The sequence below is a fragment of the Ambystoma mexicanum genome, chromosome 2p (genome assembly GCF_040938575.1).
Source record: "Ambystoma mexicanum isolate Mex_15411 chromosome 2p, UKY_AmexF1_1, whole genome shotgun sequence".
NCBI classification, from domain to species: Eukaryota; Metazoa; Chordata; class Amphibia; order Caudata; family Ambystomatidae; genus Ambystoma; species Ambystoma mexicanum.
This window is the reverse complement of record NC_090923.1, coordinates 1,054,014,044-1,054,036,922: the sequence shown is the minus strand read 5'-3', so window position 1 is coordinate 1,054,036,922 and position 22,879 is coordinate 1,054,014,044. Positions and strand designations below refer to the sequence as shown.

The 22,879-nt window shown below is 48.9% G+C and overlaps 1 protein-coding gene across 1 annotated transcript in view; it reads right to left on the bottom strand.

Annotated features, from left to right (window-relative positions):
- The window catches only part of LOC138567097 (solute carrier family 22 member 20-like), a 357,233-nt gene that overhangs the window by 172,159 nt on the left and 162,195 nt on the right, over positions 1-22,879 (bottom strand). The window lies entirely within an intron of this gene.

Below are 22,879 nucleotides of genomic sequence, written 5' to 3'. Positions count from 1 at the left end.
GGAGCTTGCGGGTGAAATACAATGGGCCTCATTACAACTCTGCCGGTAGCCGTGCTGTTAAAAACGGAGTTGCATTTTTTCCGGCACCCGTGAATGGGCAAGAACCAGGTCATGCACAGTTAGGCGGACCCGGTACTTGCCCATTTCGGGTGCCGGAATCAAGGGCCTCCTCATCCCCATTCTGCCCCATAGGGCTGAATGGGGATGCGGACGTCGGATGCACCGGCACATGCAGAGTTGTGCCGGTACATCCGACGTGCTGTGCTCGCAGGTGCCGGTCAGCCCGCGGGGAAAAACCTGGCTCGCTGTCGGGTACCGGGAGCACATCCCGTAGTATGGCGGCCCGGGACCTACGGTACCAGCATGCTTACAGGTACTGTAGTTCCTGGACCGCCATGCTTGTATGAGGCCCAATGTCTACAAGCAGGGACATCATTTAGGGGTTGCCAGGGGGCGACCCCTGAGTTCTCCCTTGATACCCCTAAAAAAAATCATTAAAAAAGTCTAACATTTCTTTTTTCTTTTTTTTTTTACAAATTGAAGTTCCTGGGCTGTGGCCAATGCCATGTGCCTCTTTGTTTCTAGAGTATCTGGCTTTCTTGTTCAGGTTTCTTGAAAAAAACACAGGGGGTGCCACAAGTGTACACTTTGAGAAGTGACCCTAAATAATAAAGAATAGGAATAACAAATAATGTGTCTTTCTGGAATTCTAAACAATAATTGCTAGACCCATTAAAGGTTTATTTCATCCACACTTGGGGGTGGGGGCGTGAGTCCCTGATTTAGTCTGTTCTTAAACACCTTAAATTCACAATGCTGACAAAATCCTCCAAAAAGCATTTGCATTTACATTAGAATAAGCATCCATTTCGAACTATGTATTTTGCTTTTGGCAAGTCGGTTATAGCATGTTTTTTTCTGCCGATACATGTGGTGATCCATTATTGTATGAGAATATATATCACGTTACAGTGATATTGTAACCATATTTTTCATATTGTACTTAGAAACAATGCTATGTGTGTCCACTTCCTGTTTTGTCAAGGGGTAAACGGTCATGTTCCATCGCTTCCCGTGATGTCATCGGAGGTTAAGGGTCATGTGATGTCACTTTCTTTTTTTCTTTTTTTTTTTTTTGAATTCTTCATGTGATGTCACTTTCGCTACCCCTGGCATTTTGGTGAAATGACGTCCGTGTCTACAAGTCTAGAAGATGGCGCAAGAGAAGGACGCAGAAGTGAGGGGGACAGAGAAGTAATGGGTGGAGCTGAGATAGGGGGTCTGGTGTGTCTCCAAGAGCCAAACACGACCCGAGCAGCAAACGACCCAAGACGCATAGAATCCTGCCACCCCACATGGCGTTGTGCGCCTCCCTGTCTCCCCCAAAATCACGACCCAAGCACAGAACACAGACATGGAGTCCTGCCTCCCCACGGCCACAGCACAAAACGTACACCTGGCTTACTACCGCCCCACCCCCACAAAACCCATACATGGTTTCCTGCATCCCCACACTGCCATGATAACAATACCAATTGTTGGCCTTCTGCAACCCCACCCCCATAACAAACCCCATACCTGATGATCTGCTTCCCCACACAACACCATACCTGCCGTCCTGCCTCCACACACCCCCAACACAAAATCTATACCTGTTGTCCTGCCTCCCCACCCCCACAACACAAAACCTATACCTACCATCCTGCCTCCCAGCCCCCACAACACAAAACCTATACCTGCCGTCCTGCCTCCCCACCCCCACAACACAAAACCTATACCTACCATCCTGCCTCCCAGCCCCCACAACACAAAACCTATACCTGCCGTCCTGCCTCCGCACCCCCACAACACAAAACCTATAGCTGCCATCCTGCCTCCCAGCCCTCACAACATAAAACCTACACCTGCCATCCTGCCTCCCCACCCCCACAACACAAAACCTATACCTGCCGTCCTGCCTCCCCACCCCCACAACACAAAACATATAACTCCTGCAGCCGTCCATTTGCCTTTACTGCCAATTATTCTTTGCGCATGCACCCCAATGCATTACTCCTTATCCCCACAAATTGGCATGACACAGAATTTCAAATGGCAAACTTGGCCGCAGTTTTATTTCCATGACAACAGAATTATTTGTACACATTTGTGAACTTCATTCTGTCCGTGTGGCGCTTGCTTGCCGGATTTCCTTTGCTTCCCCTTATCCTTGGTATAGTAGGCCCCCAACTCCCCCGACCCATTGTACCTGTTCCAATCCTGCCCATGCAGGTGTCCGTGGGCGGGGAGAGCGCCGTTTGTTTTTTGGGGGAAGCTGAGCCTTATTTGTCCCTACCAGACGCCCCCGCCGTTTAGGCCCCCAAGAGGCGCTGGTCCGGAAGAGCGAAGACCCATTCCGTTTCCTTCTGGCTCGTCCGGAGTCTATCCTTTGTGCTTGGTTGCCCAAACACCGCCAACTTGTCATATCCTGGCCTGGGTGTCCTGCGACAGCAACCCCCAGGTCTCCTGCTCTTTGCTTGTATTTCGTGGGTGGGTGGGTGGTGAACGAAATTCCTTCCATCTGCGAGCGAGGCGGCGACCGGGTCCCAGTGCAGGAGCGAGATGCCTGGCACCCCAGTCCCGCCTGCTTAAATCCTGATGGCCCCGCCCCTTTCTTTTGTTCCGCCCTTCGCGGGCTTTTGGGCCATTAGGCCTTTGGCGCCTTTCCGCCCCTCGCCTTTTGACCCCCAGAGGATGGTCCCAGGTCCTGGCGGCATGACCCCGCAGGGGTTAACCTGCTGCCTCCTCCATTTTGAGCTGATTTTTCCGTCGTCAGCTCCATAACCCCTGCAGCCGTCCATTTGCCTTTACTGCCAATTATTCTTTGCGCATGCACCCCAATGCATTACTCCTTATCCCCACAAATTGGCATGACACAGAATTTCAAATGGCAAACTTGGCCGCAGTTTTATTTCCATGACAACAGAATTATTTGTACACATTTGTGAACTTCATTCTGTCCGTGTGGCGCTTGCTTGCCGGATTTCCTTTGCTTCCCCCTATCCTTGGTATAGTAGGCCCCCAACTCCCCCGACCCATTGTACCTGTTCCAATCCTGCCCATGCAGGTGTCCGTGGGCGGGGAGAGCGCCGTTTGTTTTTTGGGGGAAGCTGAGCCTTATTTGTCCCTACCAGACGCCCCCGCCGTTTAGGCCCCCAAGAGGCGCTGGTCCGGAAGAGCGAAGACCCATTCCGTTTCCTTCTGGCTCGTCCGGAGTCTATCCTTTGTGCTTGGTTGCCCAAACACCGCCACGCCACTGAGTGGGTTCTCGCCCACTGTGGCTCCCCTTCCTCTCTCCTTCTCCCCTTCCAGTAGTTCAGTAGAGATGTCCCCGAAAAAGAGCTCCGTTTCGTTCGTGGACAAGTTTTTCCTCCGTCCGATAGGAAGTACTCGGGTGTTTCCCCATTAATCAGGCCATGCCTATTCTGACAGAGACCCCTGCCCTTGCAGAATTTTGCAACGGCCCTGTTCAGCTTCCTCCTTGCCTTCTCAACTGCTGTATGGCTCTCTGCCCCCTCCCCTTGCGCCGGGGGAATATCTTCCGATCACCCGATTTCAGTCTCGCCCCACTGTGCTGCTATTTCCTGCAATGAGCTTGCAATGTCCCTTGGCCGGGCACCCCTCCCCAGGCTGGTCAGGTCGTTCCCTCCCAAGTGTATTACCAACCCTCTGGCTTCTGCCGCCTACTCAGCAATTTTCCTAGCTGCCCCTCTAGCTGAGCCAACTTCATCCCTGGCACCCCGTGCCACTCACTCTTGAACTCGCCGGCCGTCAGCGCCTCCTGCCGTTGAGTCCAGCTCGCATTAGCCTTTGAGATGCATGAGCGCCCCTACTACCTACACGGTATGTTCCCTCCTTCTTCGTGCTGCTGTGAACTGACAAAAAGGAGGGAACGGCATGGTTAACTATGTTTTGTGGGCCTGATATATCGTTTGTAACATCCTGAAGACCATCTCCCCAACTTTTTGATGCCTTCCGGCCATGCCTGGTCGGGGACACTTCTGCACCTACCACCTTTCCATCTTGCTCCACCTTAACCAGGGTGGGCCAGCTCTGGGACACTTCTGCCCCTACCACCTTTCCATCTTGCTCCACCTTACCCAGGGTGGGCCTGCTCTGGGACACTCCTGCCCCTGCCACCTTTCCACCTTGTACCGCCTTACCCAGGGCGGGCCTGCTCTGGGACACTTCTGCCCCTCCACCTTTCCATCTTGCTCCACCTTAACCAGGGTGGGCCAGCTCTGGGACACTTCTGCCCCTACCACCTTTCCATCTTGCTCCACCTTACCCAGGGTGGGCCTGCTCTGGGACACTCCTGCCCCTGCCCCCTTCCATTCTGCTCCGCCTTACCCAGGATGAGCCTGCTCTGGGACACTTCTGCCCCTGTCACCTTTCTCCACCATAGCCTGGGCTGGCCTGCTCCGGGACACTTCCCTGCCTCTGCCACCTTTCCGTCCTGCTCTGCCTTAACCATGGTGAGCCTGCTCCGGGACACTCCTGCCCCTGCCACCTTTCCAACTTTCTCCTCATACTGCACCCGTAGTAGGTTCCTGACTATTTTTGTTCAGCAAAAGGCTCCCCCACCAATTTAACCTTGCTCCGCCTGCCCTTGCAAGAGTCACCCTGTTGGGAGAGCGCCATTCCTGGCGGGTGAGCTTGAGCTGAATTCTTTCTGCTTGCTTTCCCAAAACCACTTTGCCTCCATTGCCCCTTCTCTCACTCTTATCCCTTTCTTTACCTTAAAGGAGGATCTACCCTTCCATATTCCTTATGTTGGCCCAATTCCCCTGAGCCTTACTCCTTAACGGGTTGCTTGCGCTTGGCTCACGATATAGTCCCCCGATACTTTAAATGGGAGGTTCCCCATTCCCTTGTCACGTCCGGCCCGCTTCCCCCTTCTTCCTCATCTGCGGATGGGACCGTTCCATTCCTTCAGCCGGCCAAAGCTCTCCCGCCATAGACCCAGCAGCCTGCCTCCCAGCAGCTGATACCAAGCTGATGGGGTGCTGTTCCCGACCCCCCCATCTGACTTGTCCTCGCTTCCCGTCAGCCATCCTTGGCCCACCTTCTGGCATCTAGGTAGCTTCTTATTACCAACCGCTCTGCTATCTACCCTATGAACCACGAACATTGCTACTTGTTTTCCGATCCCAGAAGGTGAAGGCTGCGCTGGTCTTACTGCCCAGGTCAACTAAAACCCCACTCCCAATGTTTAACGCTGTACCCCACGTTATGCCAGATGGTAATGGTAATGCCTGACTCATGGCCCTCACTCACCACTTCGGAAACCCGGCCGCCCCCCGGGCCAGCCGTCAACGCCAAATGAACCACGTTTGTCATTGTCTTACTCGCCTACTCGCACACACTCCCCAGTAAGCAGAGTCATTTCAAGACTCAACACAGAACTAGCCCTCCTGCCCGTTAACTCGTAGCCGCGTACGGTCTGCCTCCTTTCCTTACACTACCGTATTCAGCGTGGGCCATGGGTTCTACCCCAATGTACCCTCCACCCTCTACTTTGCTCGGTGGGGCGCGTACCTGACTCGTCCTTAGACTCTGCTATTGAAGTCTGCAGCCCGCTTCAGACCTCGTCCTGAAGCATGCGACCTTTTGTGGTATCGCGCCCTCATGCAGGTTATTAATATTGCAGTCTTGCCGCCAAACAATTAATTTCCTCGTCTATTCAAACGTGGCATTGCCGCTGGTCCACCCACGGCTGCCCTCGGGGTCCGTTGTACTTGCGCCCTTTCCGTGTACGAGAGCCCCGACCCTGCTTGAGTAATGCGAACCCTGCAACCTTTTTTACATTCCGTGCCTCCAGAGGCCGGGCTCACCTGCACTAAGGACACCTTTTTGACCAACGAACCCGTCCATTAGGTGTTCCAAAGAGGCCTTAATCCACACGACTGCCCTCAAAACTCTCGCGGCCTGGTTGTGTAACCTGGCGTACCTACACCCATAGAAGTACCCTTTGCACGGTCCATGCGCCCAGTGTGCATCAAATAGCCCCCTTGCCGCTTACCAATGTAAGGACCCTCTACTGCCCCGTTTCCCCTATCGCGTGGAGCTGAGGCCATAACTCCCCCAAGGAATACCTTGCGCATTATGACAAACCCATACGCGCCTCTCTGCTTCTACCCCAACCGTGCTGAACCATATCGCCACTGAAGCTTGCAAAGCAGGTGATCACACTTGTCCCTTATTCAGCTCGAGCGCCTATATGGAACGGCGACCGTACTTTCCAACCGCCCATGCGGCCATGCGCGTCTCCCCAAGTGCGCGCCATGTGTCCACCCAACCAGTGTTTTAAATAACCCCCTTTTCCTCCAAGACTACCTGTGCCTTCAATTATCCCATTTAACATTAACTTAAACATTACGATTCCATGTTCCTCCCACTAGCCGCTCGCACATCCATACTCCTTTGCCACCATTGGTCAGTTCCTCCCAAAATTACGCGCACTGCAGACCGCATCAATTGTTTCCTTTCTTTTTCTCATACTATTGCGGTTGCAACGTTTAGCTTTGCTAGGGGGTTGGTTGTTCGGAGACGACCATGCCTGCTACTTGGAGGTCCCTGCGACCACTTCCTTTGCTGGGAGCCCGTTAATTTGTGTTAATCCCCCGCGCCGCTCTCGTGTGCCACTTAATGCACTTTCTCCTCCCAAACGGGCGGGCGGCCACCTCACTGAGCTATTTGCCAGCCGAAGCCCCTGAAGCACCAACTCCTGCCGAATAAAATTGTTGTGCCTGTGCACCACCTTGGATGGAACACTGAGCGACGCAATCCACAAACCATGCGCGCCTCCTAAAGCCGCACATAGCCCCTTCTCATGCTGGTTCCTGGCAATAACCCCCCTTGGCGTCCCTAGTGAGGCGTGTTGTCCGCCCCCATATTGCCACGCTGGTGAGCTTCCTACCCCCGCTTAGGCGTCCCCACAGGTTGGGGGAACCAGGCGTGCATCGACCACGACATACTAACGCCCGTGGGGAACTCTCCCTGCATCTCTGCCCGTGTGTGTTATCCAACCAACGAGGGGATATTTAACCCTAAATAACAATTGGGGGCAGGCGCCAAGTCATTCTAATGAAACATACTTACTAACACGTGTCCCATCACTGCCGTGATTGCACCAAACCCCCCACGCCTGATTGAATTCGACAAACTATGGTATGGTGCCAGGGAACTACTTTAGGACAATCCCAACCGCCCTCTCTGCACGTGGCAAGAGACGGGCCAAAATTGCGGTCTGGAGAAGACAATACTGCTGCGTTCATATAACGCTCCGAATCTGGGTATCCAGGTGCTGCTTATTATTACCCCCGTGTGTGGTGCTCATTTGTCGACCTCAAAAGGATGAAAGGCTGACCTTGGCCCTGCCGAGATTCGAACCTGTGTTAGCCTGATCTGCACAGATGCTAACGCGAGCGCTCTACTCGCTGAGCCACTTGACCGGACTCAAGATGGAGATATACTCTGATGCTATACGGCGGCCGCTTGAACTCGAACATCCCCGCAACTCTTATCCTTACATTTAACTGCACCTGAATATGAAGCTTGCTAATACACCAGGCGCTTGGCGAAGGGAGACAGCGAACGATGCCCAAAAATCCCTCCATGCCTTTATAATCGCGTACCTCGCACGCATTACCTGACCCACCTATTTGCGTTTACTGACAACCGTCGCCCACACAGATCCAACCGGGATGCAAAATTACCCTTTATGCCACCAAAGGTTTATTTGTAACAATTTCAGTTTTGGGGAAACCAGGAATTTATTTAGTTTACATTTTCTAGGCACGGACCCGAGGGTCGAACCTGTGTTGCTTTGTGTCATTTTGTTTTTAAAGCGCGCACATTGCCGCCGAGCTATCCTCCCGGGATCAACAAGCACCGCCATAAAGGTGGCGTCCCCACGTCCTTGCACATTCCCCTGTTTTCATCACGCACCCGGCCCTGAAGCAAATATGAGCCCGACATGATTTGAACACGCAACCCTCTGCACTGGAGTCGGACGCACTACCGTTTGCGCCACGAGCTCCTTAGTGCAACTCCAGCCCCGACTTTTAACTCTAATAACGTTAACGTTATTAGCTCCTGCACCCGCCCTCACTTCATCCTGATCCTGCCATACCCGCAGCAGCATCCCACTTTCGGCAGAGTGCCACCCCGCTCTCTATTTGTCCTGCTCCTTACCCCACACTCCTTCATTACTGCCACGGCGGTCCTCCTTCGCTGGAAACCGACATCACCGGAACCTTTCTCCCTCTGCAACGGACCGCAGCAACACTTCCTCCCCAACCACGGCAACACGAACGAAATACGAACGAAATTCCTTCCATCTGCGAGCGAGGCGGCGACCGGGTCCCAGTGCAGGAGCGAGATGCCTGGCACCCCAGTCCCGCCTGCTTAAATCCTGATGGCCCCGCCCCTTTCTTTTGTTCCGCCCTTCGCGGGCTTTTGGGCCATTAGGCCTTTGGCGCCTTTCCGCCCCTCGCCTTTTGACCCCCAGAGGATGGTCCCAGGTCCTGGCGGCATGACCCCGCAGGGGTTAACCTGCTGCCTCCTCCATTTTGAGCTGATTTTTCCGTCGTCAGCTCCATACCTGCAGTTCTGCCTCCCAGCCCCCTACAACACAAAACCTATACCTACCGTCCTGCCTCCCACCCACCTACAACACGAAACCTATACCAACCGTCCTGCCTCCCAGCTCCCACAACACAAAACCTATACGTGCTGTCCTGCCTCCCAGCCCCTCACAACACAAAACCTATACCTGCCATCCTGCCACCACACCCCACAACACAAAACCTATACCTGCCGTCCTGCCTCCCCACCCCCACAACACAAAACCTATACCTGCAGTTCTGCCTCCCAGCCCCCTACAACACAAAACCTATACCTACCGTACTGCCTCCCACCCACCTACAACACGAAACCTATACCAACCGTCCTGCCTCCCAGCCCCCACAACACAAAACCTATACCTGCCATCCTGCCTCCACACCCCACAACACAAAACCTATACCTGCCGTCCTGCCTCCCCACACCCACAACACAAAACCTATACGTGCTGTCCTGCCTCCCAGCCCCTCACAACACAAAACCTATACCTGCCATCCTGCCTCCCCAACCCCACAGCACAAAACCTATACCTACCGTCCTGCCTCCCAGCCCCCCACAACAGAACACAAAACACATACCTGCCTTTTTGCCTCCCCACCCCAAAACACAAAACCTGTACGTGCTGTCCTGCCTCCCAACATCACAAAACCTATTCCTGCCTCCCAGCACCCCACAACACAAAACCTATACATGCTGTCCTGTCTCCCCACCCGCAACACAAAACCTATACCTGCCGTCCTGCCTCCCCACCCCTACAACACAAAACCTATACCTGCCGTCCTGCCTCCCAACCCTCACAACACAAAACCTATACCTGCCGTCCTGCCTCCCAGCCCCCACAACACAACACCTATACCTGCAGTTCTGCCTCCACACCCCCCCAACACAAAACGTATACCTTATTCCTGCTGTACTGCCTACCAGCCCCCACAGCACAAAACCTAAACCGCCCGTCCTGCCTCTCAGCCCCCACAACACACCTATACCTGCAGTTCTGCCACCACACCCCCCAACACAAAACATATACCTGCCGCCCTGTCTCCTTGCCCCGTAACACAAAACCTATACCTTCTGTCCTGCCTCCCAGCCCCCAGAACACAAACCTATACCTGGCCTCCTGCCTCCCCACCCCCAACACAAAACATATACCTGCTGCCTGCCTCCCCGCCCCGTAACACAAAAACTATATCTTCCGTCCTGCCTCCCAGCCCCTCACAGCACAAAACCTATACCTGCCATCCTGCCTCCACACCCCACAACACACAACCTATACCTGCCATCCTGCCTCCCCACCCCCACAGCACAAAACCTATACCTACCGTCCTGCCTCCCCAACCCCAACACAAACGTATACCTTATACCTGCTGTACTGCCTCCCAGCCCCCACAGCACAAAACCTAAACCTCCCGTCCTGCCTCCCAGCCCCCACAACACCTATACCTGCAGTTCTGCCTCCACACGCCCCAACACAAAACATATACCTGCCGCCCTGTCTCCTTGCCCCGTAACACAAAACCTATACCTTCTGTCCTGCCTCCCAGCCCCCAGAACACAAACCTATACCTGCCCTCCTGCCTCCACACTCCCAACACAAAACATATACCTGCTGTCCTGCCTCCCCACCCCGTAACACAAAAACTATACCTTCCGTCCTGCATCCCCACCCCCCCCAACACAAAACCTATACCTGCCGTCCTGCCTGCACACCCCCACAACACAAAACCTATACCTGCCGTCCTGCCTCCCCACCATCACAACACAACACCTATACCTGCAGTTCTGCCTCCACACCCCCCAACACAAAACATATACCTGCTGTCCTGCTCCCCGCCCCGTAACACAAAAACTATACCTTCCGTCCTGCATCCCCACCCCCCCAACACAAAACCTATACCTGCCGTCCTGCCTGCACACCCCCACAACACAAAACCTATACCTGCCGTCCTAGCTGCCTCCCCACCATCACAACACAACACCTATACCTGCAGTTCTGCCTCCACACCCCCCAACACAAAACATATACCTGCTGTCCTGCTCCCCGCCCCGTAACACAAAAACGATACCTTCCGTCCTGCATCCCCACCCCCACAACACAAAACCGATACCTGCCGTCCTGCCTCCCCACCACCACAACACAACACCTATACCTGCAGTTCTGCCTCCACACCCCGCAACACAAAACATATACCTGCCCTCCAGCCGCCCCACCCCCAACACAAAACATATACCTGCTGTCCTGCTCCCCGCCCCGTAACACAAAAACGATACCTTCCGTCCTGCATCCCCACCCCCGCAACACAAAACCTATACCTGCCGTCCTGTCTACACAACCCCACAACACAAAACCGATACCTGCCGTCCTGCCTCCCCACCACCACAACACAACACCTATACCTGCAGTTCTGCCTCCACACCCCCCAACACAAAACATATACCTGCCCCCCAGCCTCCCCACCCCCAAAACAAAACATATTCCTGCTGTCCTGCCTCCCCACACCCCACAAAACGAAACCCATTCCTGCTCTCCTGTCTCCCCTACCCTCACAACACAAAGCCCACACTTCCAGATACAGCACAGTGAAATACAGTAATTTGCCTAGAATCTCACAATTTATTTAGGATGTGAAGAGCGTATTTGATCCAAGGTCGCACATTACGCACTTTACCACTACGTTATAACAGCTTAATTCATTATTGTGAAGGGAGAAACAGTAAAATGTTAAAGGATTTTTATATGTAAATGATTAAATGTTTATTGATCTATTGTATTATGGATTTTATGATATGTGATAGAATGAATGGTGGTTGCAATGTATTATGTGTTTTGGTTGTAGCAAAAGATATGTAAACTCAAGCCAATCCTAAAATATATATATATTTTTTATTTAAGAAAATACATTAATATCTTCTCAGATCTAGCGGATTCAAATATGTGCTCGTGTTTGGCTTTAAAGAGCTAGTATGCTGGTCTGTTTTATAGAGATTACTTGCAAAGAACACAAATCACATTATAAACCAAACTGACATTTATAAACCTACGCATTGATTCAAAGAATACTATTACTGCAGCTTTATTCTCCCCATCCTGGAAGGAATCCTACAAGTACTAGAATGCAGATTAATGTCAGCTGAAAAAGTCTACTCTGGGTTGTGGGTTTGTACTTCCAAGCCCCAGAGATACACAACAGCAAAAACAAGCATTGGCAATCCCAACAGTTTGGCACTGCCATAGTGGTATTAACGGGTCATTGATGGTAGCAGGTGTAAAATGGTGCGAGTACCTGGGCATTTAATAGCTGTGCCTGGCATGTGCCTAATACTTATACACAAGCCAAAACTGTTGGCTTTGCCAATGCTCGTTTTAACGGGACTTCAGTGAAGGACACGCATAGTGCTTATAAATCGAGTGGTTGAAGTCAGACCTGGTTATAACATTTTTATTACACCCGTAGCGCATTTACAGCCCTAATTAAGTCATTAACTCTCAGTAGACTGCTTTGGAAAAACACTGGGAGCCACTTCAAATAATGCTAATTATTAATTAAATCCAGCACAAAGAGTTCCCATTAGGAGGTGTTTTGTGTGGGGAGGGGCAGGAACTGCATGGGAATGGCCATACGGATTAGCATGGCCATGGGCAGTCAATACGTAGGCACATAACCAAGCAACACCTACAAGCTATGTGTCCCTCCTCATTTGCATTTCTCCATATCTGTACTCCAATGCAATAGTTTCATCTTATAGGCAGCGCAAGTGCCACCTAATAGCCTATACTAATTAGATTAGTACATATCTCATGGAAGCAAATAAACTGCTTGGCATATGATTTTTGTAGGGGGATGTTTGAAGTTTAGCAAGAATCAGAGCAGTCACACTGACAACAATGATTTAAGAATATGACATCCTTTTGAATTATTGATGCTAACATTTAGACATTTCTCCTTACGTGTGCATACCCACAGCGTTTGGTAATGCTTTGACTGTGGGGATTACATTTCTTATTACTATAACACCTACTATTTAATTTTGTATTCCAGTGCTTATAAGCAGAACAAATATGTCATGGCACACTTCTTATGAATGCGATACAATTAATGTTATATTTTGTATTAAAAAAGGACTGGAGGTAACGGGTCAGGAGAGGGTGTAGTGCAAATATGATAAATGTTTTGTTTTATCTGCAATAAGTGTGTAGTCCAGTGAGTTAAATGCTCAACTGTAACATCTGCCTGCCTTTCCAAGTTCAAATCTTGACAGCTCCTAATCAGTTCCTCATCCTTCTGAGGTTGATAAAGTGAGTACCATTACATCTGGTAGTTATTGCACTATTTTTATAGCACTTAGAAAAGGGAGAGTGCAAGCATGAAGCGCTATACATAAACATGTGATATAATAAAATATTCTCGCAGCATTAGGGAAACTCTAGACCGCAGTAGCATCAACATGGAATATTTTGGCATACCCAAATTGATAAGCCATAGACAGATTAAACAGTCAGGTTGATTCTATATAAAAAAAAACTCTTGAAGTGGAGCATCCAGACTGCCTGCCCTAAACAGACAACCTGTACCCCTGCAAAAAAAGCACATTAGCCACTGAAAGAAAGCCAAAACATGTGAAATGAGGAAGGTTCCTGGCAGGGGACTTGTGGTGCAAGTGTCAAACTGCAGCCTACATTAAATGCCTACATTAAATGCAATGTGCACACATTGCACCTGATTAGAATCTGTAACAAACACAGTTTCTGTGTGCTGCATGTCCCCCCTGCTAGGTCTCCTGCTGCTCAGTGCAGGGAAGGTTAAATGTGCTGTGGGCAGCGTTTCGAAATGGAGCGTGGTTCGTCTCGTTTCGTTTCGAAACATCACAATTTTGATTTTATTTAATGAAAAAAGCACTGCTTGTGAGCACAACATTTGCTCTTGAAAGTACCCCCTTTGGAACCTGATCTTGCTTTCCATTGACTTTCTACCGTGGCCCTACAAAGATGGCCGCTTCAATGTGCAGCCCTAAGACTACTACTGCCTGGAGTGCAAGCTCCCCCTTCCACTGGATGGATTGGAATTCATATACCAATCCCAGCAACCGGGAGGCGGGAGCCGGCCAAGCCACCTAAGGCTTGAAATGAGGCCCGTTGAAGTTTCACTACTTCATTTTCATCTACTTCGATGGCTGCCCCCCACTTTGTCTGTGCACTGGCAGCCCCACACCTTGCAGTGTTGGACCATCTGTGCTCCCACTCTGTGGTAAGCAAGTTCTTCACTCGTTCTGGAGATACGCACCTCAGCGTTTTGAAACATCACAATTTTGATTTTATTTAATGAAAAAAGCACTGCTTATGAGCGCATCATTAGCTCTTGAAAGTACATCCGGTGATATCACCCTGCTTGCTTCGGATGCTTTGGAACCCTGATCTTGCTTCCCATTCACTTTCTACCGTGGTCCTGCAAAGATGGCTGCATCAATGTGCAGCCCTAAGACTACTGCTGCCTGGAGTGCCTGCTCCCCCTTCCATTGGCTAGATTGGCATTCATCTACCAATCCCAGCAACCGGGAGGCAGGAGCTGGCCCAAGCCACCTAAGGCCCGCAATGAGGCCCCTGTCTGCCCCCGGTCCAACACTGGAATGCTTCCCATTGCCCCCCCTTCCTGGTCCCCGGTGATGTCCATTGTGGCCCCCTTCCTGGTCCGCCTGATGTCTGTTGTGCCTCTCACGCCCTTCCTGGTCCCCTGTGATTAATTGATTGATTTATTTATAGAGCGCTTTACACCAAGGCGCTGATGTCTGCTGTGCCCCCCGTCCTGGTCCCCTGTGATGTCCGTTGTTCCCCCCTCCCCCTTCCTTGTCCCTGTGATGTCTGTTGTGTCCCCTTCCCCCTTCCTAGCCCTGTGATGTCTGTTGTGCCCGCACCCCCTTCCTGCTCCCCCGTGTTGTCTGTTGTGCCCCCCACCCACTTCCTGGCCCCGTGATGTCCGTTGTTCCCCCCTCCCTCTTCCTGGCCCCGCACGATGTCTGTTGTGCCTCCCACCCCCTTCCTGGTCCCCCATGATGTCTGTTATGCCCCCCTTCCTGGTCCCCTGTGATGTCTGTTGTGCTCCCTTGCCCCTTCCTGGCCCCCCATGATGTCTGTTGTGCCTCCCACCCCCTTCCCGGTCCCCCATGATGTCTGTTATGCCCCCTTTCCTGGTCCCCTGTGATGTCTGTTGTGCCCCCCTTGCCCCTTCCTGGTCCCCTGTGATGTCTGATGTGCCCCCCTTCCTGGTCCCTGTGATGTCTGTTGTTCACCCCACCCCCTTCCTGGTCCCTGTGATGTTCGTTGTGCACCCCACCCCCTTCCTGGTCCTCCATGATGTCCGTTGTGCCCCCCCACACCTACCTGGTCCCCCATGATGTTCTGTTGTGCCTCCTCCCCCTTCCTGGTCCCTCTTGATGTCTGTTGTGTCCCTCACCCCCTTCCTAGGCCCCCGTGATGTCTGTTGTGCCCCCCACCCCCTTCCTGGTCCCTCCCGATGTCTGTTGTGCTCCCCTTCCCCTTCTTTGTCCCCTGTGATGTCCGTTGTGACCCCCGGCCCCCTGTGATGTCTGTTGTGCCCCCCATCTCCTTCCTGGTCCCGCAATATTTCTGTTGTGCCCCTCCCCCTCCCTGGTTCCTGGTAATGTCCGTTGTGCCCCCTTGCCCCCTTTTCTGGCCCCTCATGTTGTCCATCCCCCACCCTGCTTTGCCTGATCTCTTCTTCTCCTTCCCCCCTTATCCCTTACTTCCACCCCCTTCACCTAATCACTGCAGGTGTTGTCTTGATTCACTACAGTTTCGCCATCACCGACCTGTTGCCAATGCTTGGATTTGACTTTTTGGACACTTTGACTCTTGGTGCTTCACCTTCTCAACTATCATGCTGGACCTCCCCTGGATCTCGTACTCAGGGTGGCCCTTAATCATGCTGTGACCATTTTCATCTTGAATCCTTGCTTACATTTCCTGTTCCCTGCAACATTATGTGTTTTACTGACCCCTGCAACTGTACTCGTTCTCCTCTCTGCTTCTCTGCTCTTTTTCACTGTTTTCTTCTCTGTTCTCTCCTCCTCTCCATTCTCCCTCCCTTACTTTATTTCTATGCACTTACTCTATCAGAATTGTCCCTGGACCTAGTATGATAGCAACAAATGTTTGTTTCCTCCCCCTTCCCTTACTTGTTTTCCTCTCTCCTCCACCTCTCTCCAGCGCTATCTGAAATGTCATCAGGCCTAGTACGATAGTCGCTTGTTTTGTTCCTCTCCCTCCTTTCTCCTCCCGTTCTCTCTCACCTCTTGTAAATCTCTGGCTGTACCAGAAATGTCATCAGGCCTAGTACGGTAGTAGCCTGTCTGTTCCCATTTCCCTCTCACCCCCTCTCTTCCTATCTGTGTCTTAGCTCTTGCATGCACTATCTGAAATGCCGCCAGGCCGAGCACGATAGTTAATTTCACATTCTTGTTGTTCATGGCCTATAAGAATGTAATTGTATTTTCCATTGTTCCCTCCCGTGCCTTGAAGCGCTTTGAAACACATTGTGTATAGACGCTATATAAATAAACTATCATATCATTTATGCAAGGGGTCTGCCCTGCCCTTCCTTGATACTCCACTGCAGCAGCAACAACCACTTCCGTACTTCAAAAACTAGCAATACTTCCAGAAACCAGTTATGCTCAGCCACCAAGCAACCAGCTTGGTGAGGTTACTCACATGGTGTCAATGTGGAATGACGCTGACCCGGAGGAAGCCTAGGGACTGGGTCCTTGCTTCATGAATTGGCAGATTCTGGAAATCGGAGTATGAAGATTATAAAATGGGATAATAAGGTGATTTAGAATCAAGTCTGGCTTCATGGCATTTCAAGCTATTCAGTTACAATGGGACTCTACTCTTTGTGCCCCCTTTTGAATTTGACAAGAAAGCTTAATGGTTGTTCTTAAGCGGTCATTTGGCGATTAAAGCTTCCCTGCTGGCTGCTATTCTTTGTTTTGTTTTGCCGAGGCCAGTAAACCTGTCCTGTGATAATCTGTAGTTTTAAAATCCTCTCTATTACTATATCTAGCGTTTGCCATAGGGTGAGGTCACAGGGTGGAGCAGAAGGTTAGCACATATGCCCCAAAGAAACATTAGTCCCCACAAATCTAAGGTTGATACACTTTAATTGTCCACTGTTGGCCAAAAACAGACCTTTCCAAAAACTGTTCAATAATCACAGACATGTTTCACTCTTCTTCTAGCGCTTTGGAGTGGGGGATCTAATATGCTGGGAAATTAATCAAATTCAACAGTGGATCTCCTCAAGCTATCCAACCTTAAAGCTAAAACCAGGGAAATCACTCATTCAATTTGCATTAGGAAACATATTCTCCTATTATAATCTATGCACCCCACAGCTGCCTCCCCTAACAGAAGTCCTTATCCTAGGTGCACTGAATTCACTGTTCCCATTCCTTCTGATACATGGATTTTGTGATCAGAAAACTCACCAACTGAAACTGCTTGTGCCCCAAAAAACGTGTTTTCTATTTTTCAACTGCCCTTTTGCATTTTAAATCCTAAAACTACACCAGATCAATGCCTTTTTATGATGAACATATACAGGAAGGTTTTCACAGCTGTAGGTAAGAGGGGCCCCGCCATCGTTTCGGATGCCCCACACTCCTCCCCCACCTCCACAACATGGAGGAATGGTGGTGGGGATGGCTGGTGGCTGAGCTTCCCTCTGGAACTTCCATTCCACACAGGTTGATGCTTGTCCAGCCCTGGTTAGTCTGGCCTTTTTAACAGGACTTCAGTGAAGGACACGCAAAGTGCTTATGAATCGAGTGGCTGAAGGCAGGCATGGAAAAATGTTTTTATTACACCAGTAGCGGGTCTACAAATCCAATTAAGTCATTAACTCTCACATATTGAGTGCACCCAAACACTATTTACTACCCTACTCCCTCCACTGAGATGGACTACAGTCCCCGAAGGCGTTCAACCTACACCGCTTTGAGATCATACCAATGGTATATAAGGCACTATACAAATGCACAATAACATAACACAACATAACAGAACACTGCTTTGAAAAAACCCGGGCAGGCACTCACAGCTCTTAGATTCTGAGGTACTCGCGCCATTGTGCACATGCTGCCATCAATGGGCAGTTACTATAACTACAGCATGTCACGGTTTATTACGTGGTCAGACTCAACTCAAGGAGTTCCTTTCCCAACAACGAATGTGGCGCACAATAAAGCACTTTGACTAGGAACCAGGCTGGTGTGTATTCAGAATATAAATATTTATTAGACTTGACCCTTCGCAATGGAAGGCCAGTGGCAGAGAGTGGGAACACAATGGGAAAATAGTTTTAGGATTTTAATAAAATGCACTCTGGAAAAAAGGGAATTCAAGGGGCAAAATCGTTTTTCTTTTTCTACTTGTTACCAGAGATGCAATATGAGGGACAGAAAAGCAATGGGGATTTCGTTTTGCTACACCTAAAAAGAACAGACAGGGGTTTGTGGTTTTGGTCAGAGCACAATGGGAACAAGGGGACAATTTCGTTTTGCACCCTGCACATGCAAAGGCACTACCAGGCTTCACACTTCTGATTTAAAATGAAGGGGATCAATGGGGAATTTCGTGGGAACAGGGTTTTGGCATTAATTATTTTTGTAAATCTTTATGTCTATACCGGCTCAAAATACACTGAGAAGAGTTTGTAGAGAAGTGTGTAGAGAAGGAGCCAAGCAGCTCGACCATATTGCCTATATGTTGGGAACCAGAGTGTGAAACACGTGCAGTACCAGTGAAAATACCGATACCAAGGAGAATCCTAGAAGCAAGGTTCCCATTGAGAAAGCCATACCTGCATACGAGACAGTATGATAGCCAGTTTAATGAAATCCCAGAAAAAGCATAAAAAGAGAGCAAAAGAGCAGATTGGTGACGTCATGCAAAGTAATACTCACTCATCTAGAAGAGATGCAGAGAAAAGAGAATGTAGATAATCTATAAGGCATCAAGAAAGTATCAAAGATAAGTGACATCTTGGGCTCGAGATGAAGAGACTTATGCTATACAAACAATGAAGATATCAAGTTTTTTTTACACGTGTACCGATGAAAAGAAACACAAGCAGACAAAGTATTCTTGAGGCTAGCTTTGTAGTAAATAGATTGCGGCAAGCGCCAACGTATATGTATGGGAGTAAGTAAAGTATGGATGATTCCACTACGTATTATAGCAGAGCTGGACCAGGAAAGGAAGGCCTTTTTTCCATTGTGTCGCAGTTGAAAAGCATTTGAATTACAGAAGTGAATCTCAGAAGGGCGAGGCTGGACCAGCCCCAAGAAGCCAAGGTCGTATCGGGCTGGGATGATCAGACAGTACTTACAATCGTGTGAAAGAATGAAACTCCTGCTCAGAAGACTGCATGAAAACAAGGAAGACATCAGAGGTTCATCAAATAATAGTATTTTAAATGCACCAGAGCTCAAATTTGTGGTCTTTAGTCACCAGGAGGGATGAAAATGGACAAACATGATGAACCACACCTACGCAATGAGACAGAGCATGTCTCCATACCCTCGTATTCTCCAGAGTAAGGAACATTTCCAAGGCCAAGTTTAAAGCTTTAATTGATGTGCAGACCACTGAGGTGATGATAGATGATATGCTAATTGGTGGGAAGCTATGGTTATGACCAGCCCACCAGCACCTGGAAGTCTAGCCTGCGTGCTGCTAACGTAGGTTGAAAAGTACTGATGGATGTTAGAGTGCCAACCAATTATAGGGGGCTGCGTAGTTAAGGGCCCTATAGTTTGTGTAACCAATGGGATGTTGTGTATTTAGTGACGTGCATAGTGACCTGTTTGAGGGAAGGGCTTAGTTGCCCCACCTAACATTAAAGACCCTATCCCTTTCTTAGATTAGTATGGAACATATACCTAGATGTTCCCTCTAAGCCTATCACCTTTGCCACTAGGTTTTTGTAGTTTGTCTTGTAGGTTGACGTCAACAATGACAGGTTTTTGCTATAAAAGTAATGTTTTCTATGAACTTTGTTGAGATCATGCTGTGAGACGTCCATTGATGTCCGCAGTACTCCCTGTTTTAGATCATTTACATTAAAACAATCAACTTTGCCAACTTCCTGAGGCATTTTGATTATTGATGTTTGAGTATCTTCTGCATCCCCATCTCAAAGTATTGCTACCTCGTCTTAAAGGGCTGGGTCGGCTGTCCCGGTTCACGCGGTAGCAGAGAGATGATGGTTAAAGAACCATTGACGTAGTAAGCTTTGGGGTCCCGGCAATATCTGATGTCCTCTGCCATTCAGCTGAAGGGACGTGAAGCTCCCTGTAGATAGCGGAAATTCGTTTAAAAAAGAAAGCTAGGTGAGACGGGGCCCCTGTTTTCAGGCAGAATCCCTTCCAATTTCTACAGGAAGCTGAGCAGACGGAAGGTTGAAAAGGCTGGTTGAAGAGGTGTCGATCCCGAGAGCCGGAAGTCGAAAAAGCGAATGGTGAGTAAAAACTGAGTGAGGTGCCAAACTTGTGAATGGGCAGTGAGTGGAGAGAACGATAAGGGGAAATAAGTAACAAAGAGAGGTTGAGGTAAAACAACTCGATACGATGAGTGTCAAGTTATTAAGTAATTGACTTGAGACGAGGATCGCCAAGAAACTGAGAAACTGTGAGACAAAGAACGTCACAGTAGAGTAAGCCCAGTGTCCTGCGTCATAGCACGTATCAGAAGGAGTCATGTCCAGAGTCCACTTAGCGGATGACGTAGGCTACGAACACGTTTAAAGACTGCTCAAAGGAAATGACTCAAACTCCATAGGAATATTTTTAGGGGCGTCACGAAGATCGTGAATAAAGATATAGGGCCTCATTACGAGAATGGAGGTAGCCATGCCGCTTTAAGCAGCAGGGCTACCCCGATAACAGGTACCGGGTCTCTGTTCCAGAAATAGGGAATTACCGGACCATTCCGACCTTGGAGGGCCCGGTAATTCCCTTTCCTGGAACCCGTACCCGGTACGTCCCTATTCCCACTTGAGCCCCCATAGGGCTCAATGGGAATGGGGAGGATGCTAACAACGTTCCCGTTAATGATGGGCCCGTTGTTAGCATCCTGGTTTGCTAGCGGGTCCCGCTAAGGACGCCTGGTTTTAACAGACGTCCTTTGCGAGACCCGCAAGCAGACCTTGGAATGAGACGGTAGAGGTATAACAAGGCCGGCAGCTCTACCGGCACCGTTATCCCTCTACCGCCTTACTCATGATGAGGCCCATATCTCAAGGAGCATAGACTGTGATATATAATATGTGTAGTAAAGAAATAGTAAATAATTTAAGAGACGTAAAAAGGAAAAACACAGGATTTGGAAGTTAACTATTTGTTTATTTTATTGAACTGGTGGTGTTTAGTGAATAAGTAGATCAAAATTAAACATAATATAATCGCCTTGGAGCTGCGACGGTTGGTGCACGCTTATATATTGTGTTCTTTTTCTGAAATGTATTTTTAAAGTGTAAAGCGTAAAGGTGAGTATTGACAGTCAAGTGTGACGAGTCAAAATGGAGGATATTACTCCACTTATACACATATGGAAGCATTTACCAAAACACGCACCCAAGCTTAAACAGTACAGTGCAGAATGAGTTAAAGGCATAGCAGATAAGATGTTCATGCCATGGCCACAAGGGGGATCACTATCAGAGGCAGTTTTGCAACACATGACGATATACTTCCACGCAACATACACGGGAACAAAGTTAGATACAAGGCTAGCAAGCTTAGAGCTCTGGAAAATGTACCAGGAGGAAAGGGAAGAGCCGCCTCCCGAAGACTGGATACTTAATATATGCAAGAGGGGGTGGAGGAACCTTCTGCTCCCCCCGCCGCACCTGAAGTAAACAGCGATATTACAAAGGATGACAGAGTGTACCCATTAAGAGAACTTAAGGCAGCAGCAGGGTACAGCAATTCAGCATATGAGTCGCCTGCACATAGCAGTGACGAGAGTCCAGAGAAGATTCCTGAGAGAGAGGTGATCTATAAAATCCTGAGGGACAAAGAGGGAAGGGTTAAGGAAAGAAGTGATCAACCGAGTACATCCTTAGATATAGGATGGGAAATAAAAAGATGGAAAGTAAAGAAAGATAAGGCTGATGAGGTAGCGCTCATACAGAATGAATGGATGAGGGCCAGATTTTGCTCAAACTTGATGGAAAGAGCATTGAGGAAGTAGAACATCTAAACAGAAAAATGTACCCTTGCTAATAATTATTTTCATATTATTTCTTTTTTTCTTTTTGTTTCAAATAATGAATTAATATCTCTGAGAGGTTTCCAAATTGTGGAAATCCTAAAGTATGAATCTACCGCTGTTCTTATATAACCACCCAAATAATAAAAAAGTAGCTGTGTGTTTCAAAGGACAAACATTACGGTGGTGCTTCCAGTGTTTGAGAAATAAAATAAAAGGTAACTCATATAATTAAGGAAAAAGTGCAAGACATTCACTTTCTACCTCCGAGGACATCAAAAACATATATTTAAAGAAAACCAGAACACATAATCGGAAGTCAACAAAGTTATAATCTCAACCGAAAAATAGAACAAAATACAAATACATCCACATAATACATTTAGGAAGCAACGTTTTTTTGTAGAAAGAGATTACAATGTGCATAAGTGTTTTGACACAATAAAAAACGAAAAACACAAAGAACATTGGATTAATATTCATTTCTTTACATTATAATGATTAAATCATAAAGAAGAGTGCAAATAGGACATACATGTGATATTGGTTCAGTAAATAAACGAGTATCATGGCCCAATTTCTAGGTATTGTTCAATGATAGTCCCTTTTTGCAATTGTTAGTTTCAAGCAATTAATGCTGCAGGGTCTTTGATACAAGATATCTTTTTTATCCTTGTCCATTGAGGAAGTAGGGCAAAAAGAAGATCGAGACGAGCAAGATGAAAAAAGATAAAGAAAGAGGAACGAATGAAAGAAGATGGGGCGAAAAGAAAGGATAATCAAAGATGGGAACAGTTGTATCAAGATGAAAAACTGAAAAAGCAGGAAAGGGCAGAAGCGCAAAGAAAATATGATAAAAGGCAGAGAGCAATAGAAGAACAAGAAAGGCTAGAAAGAAAGAGAGGAAGAGGAAGAACAGAAATTGAGAGATAA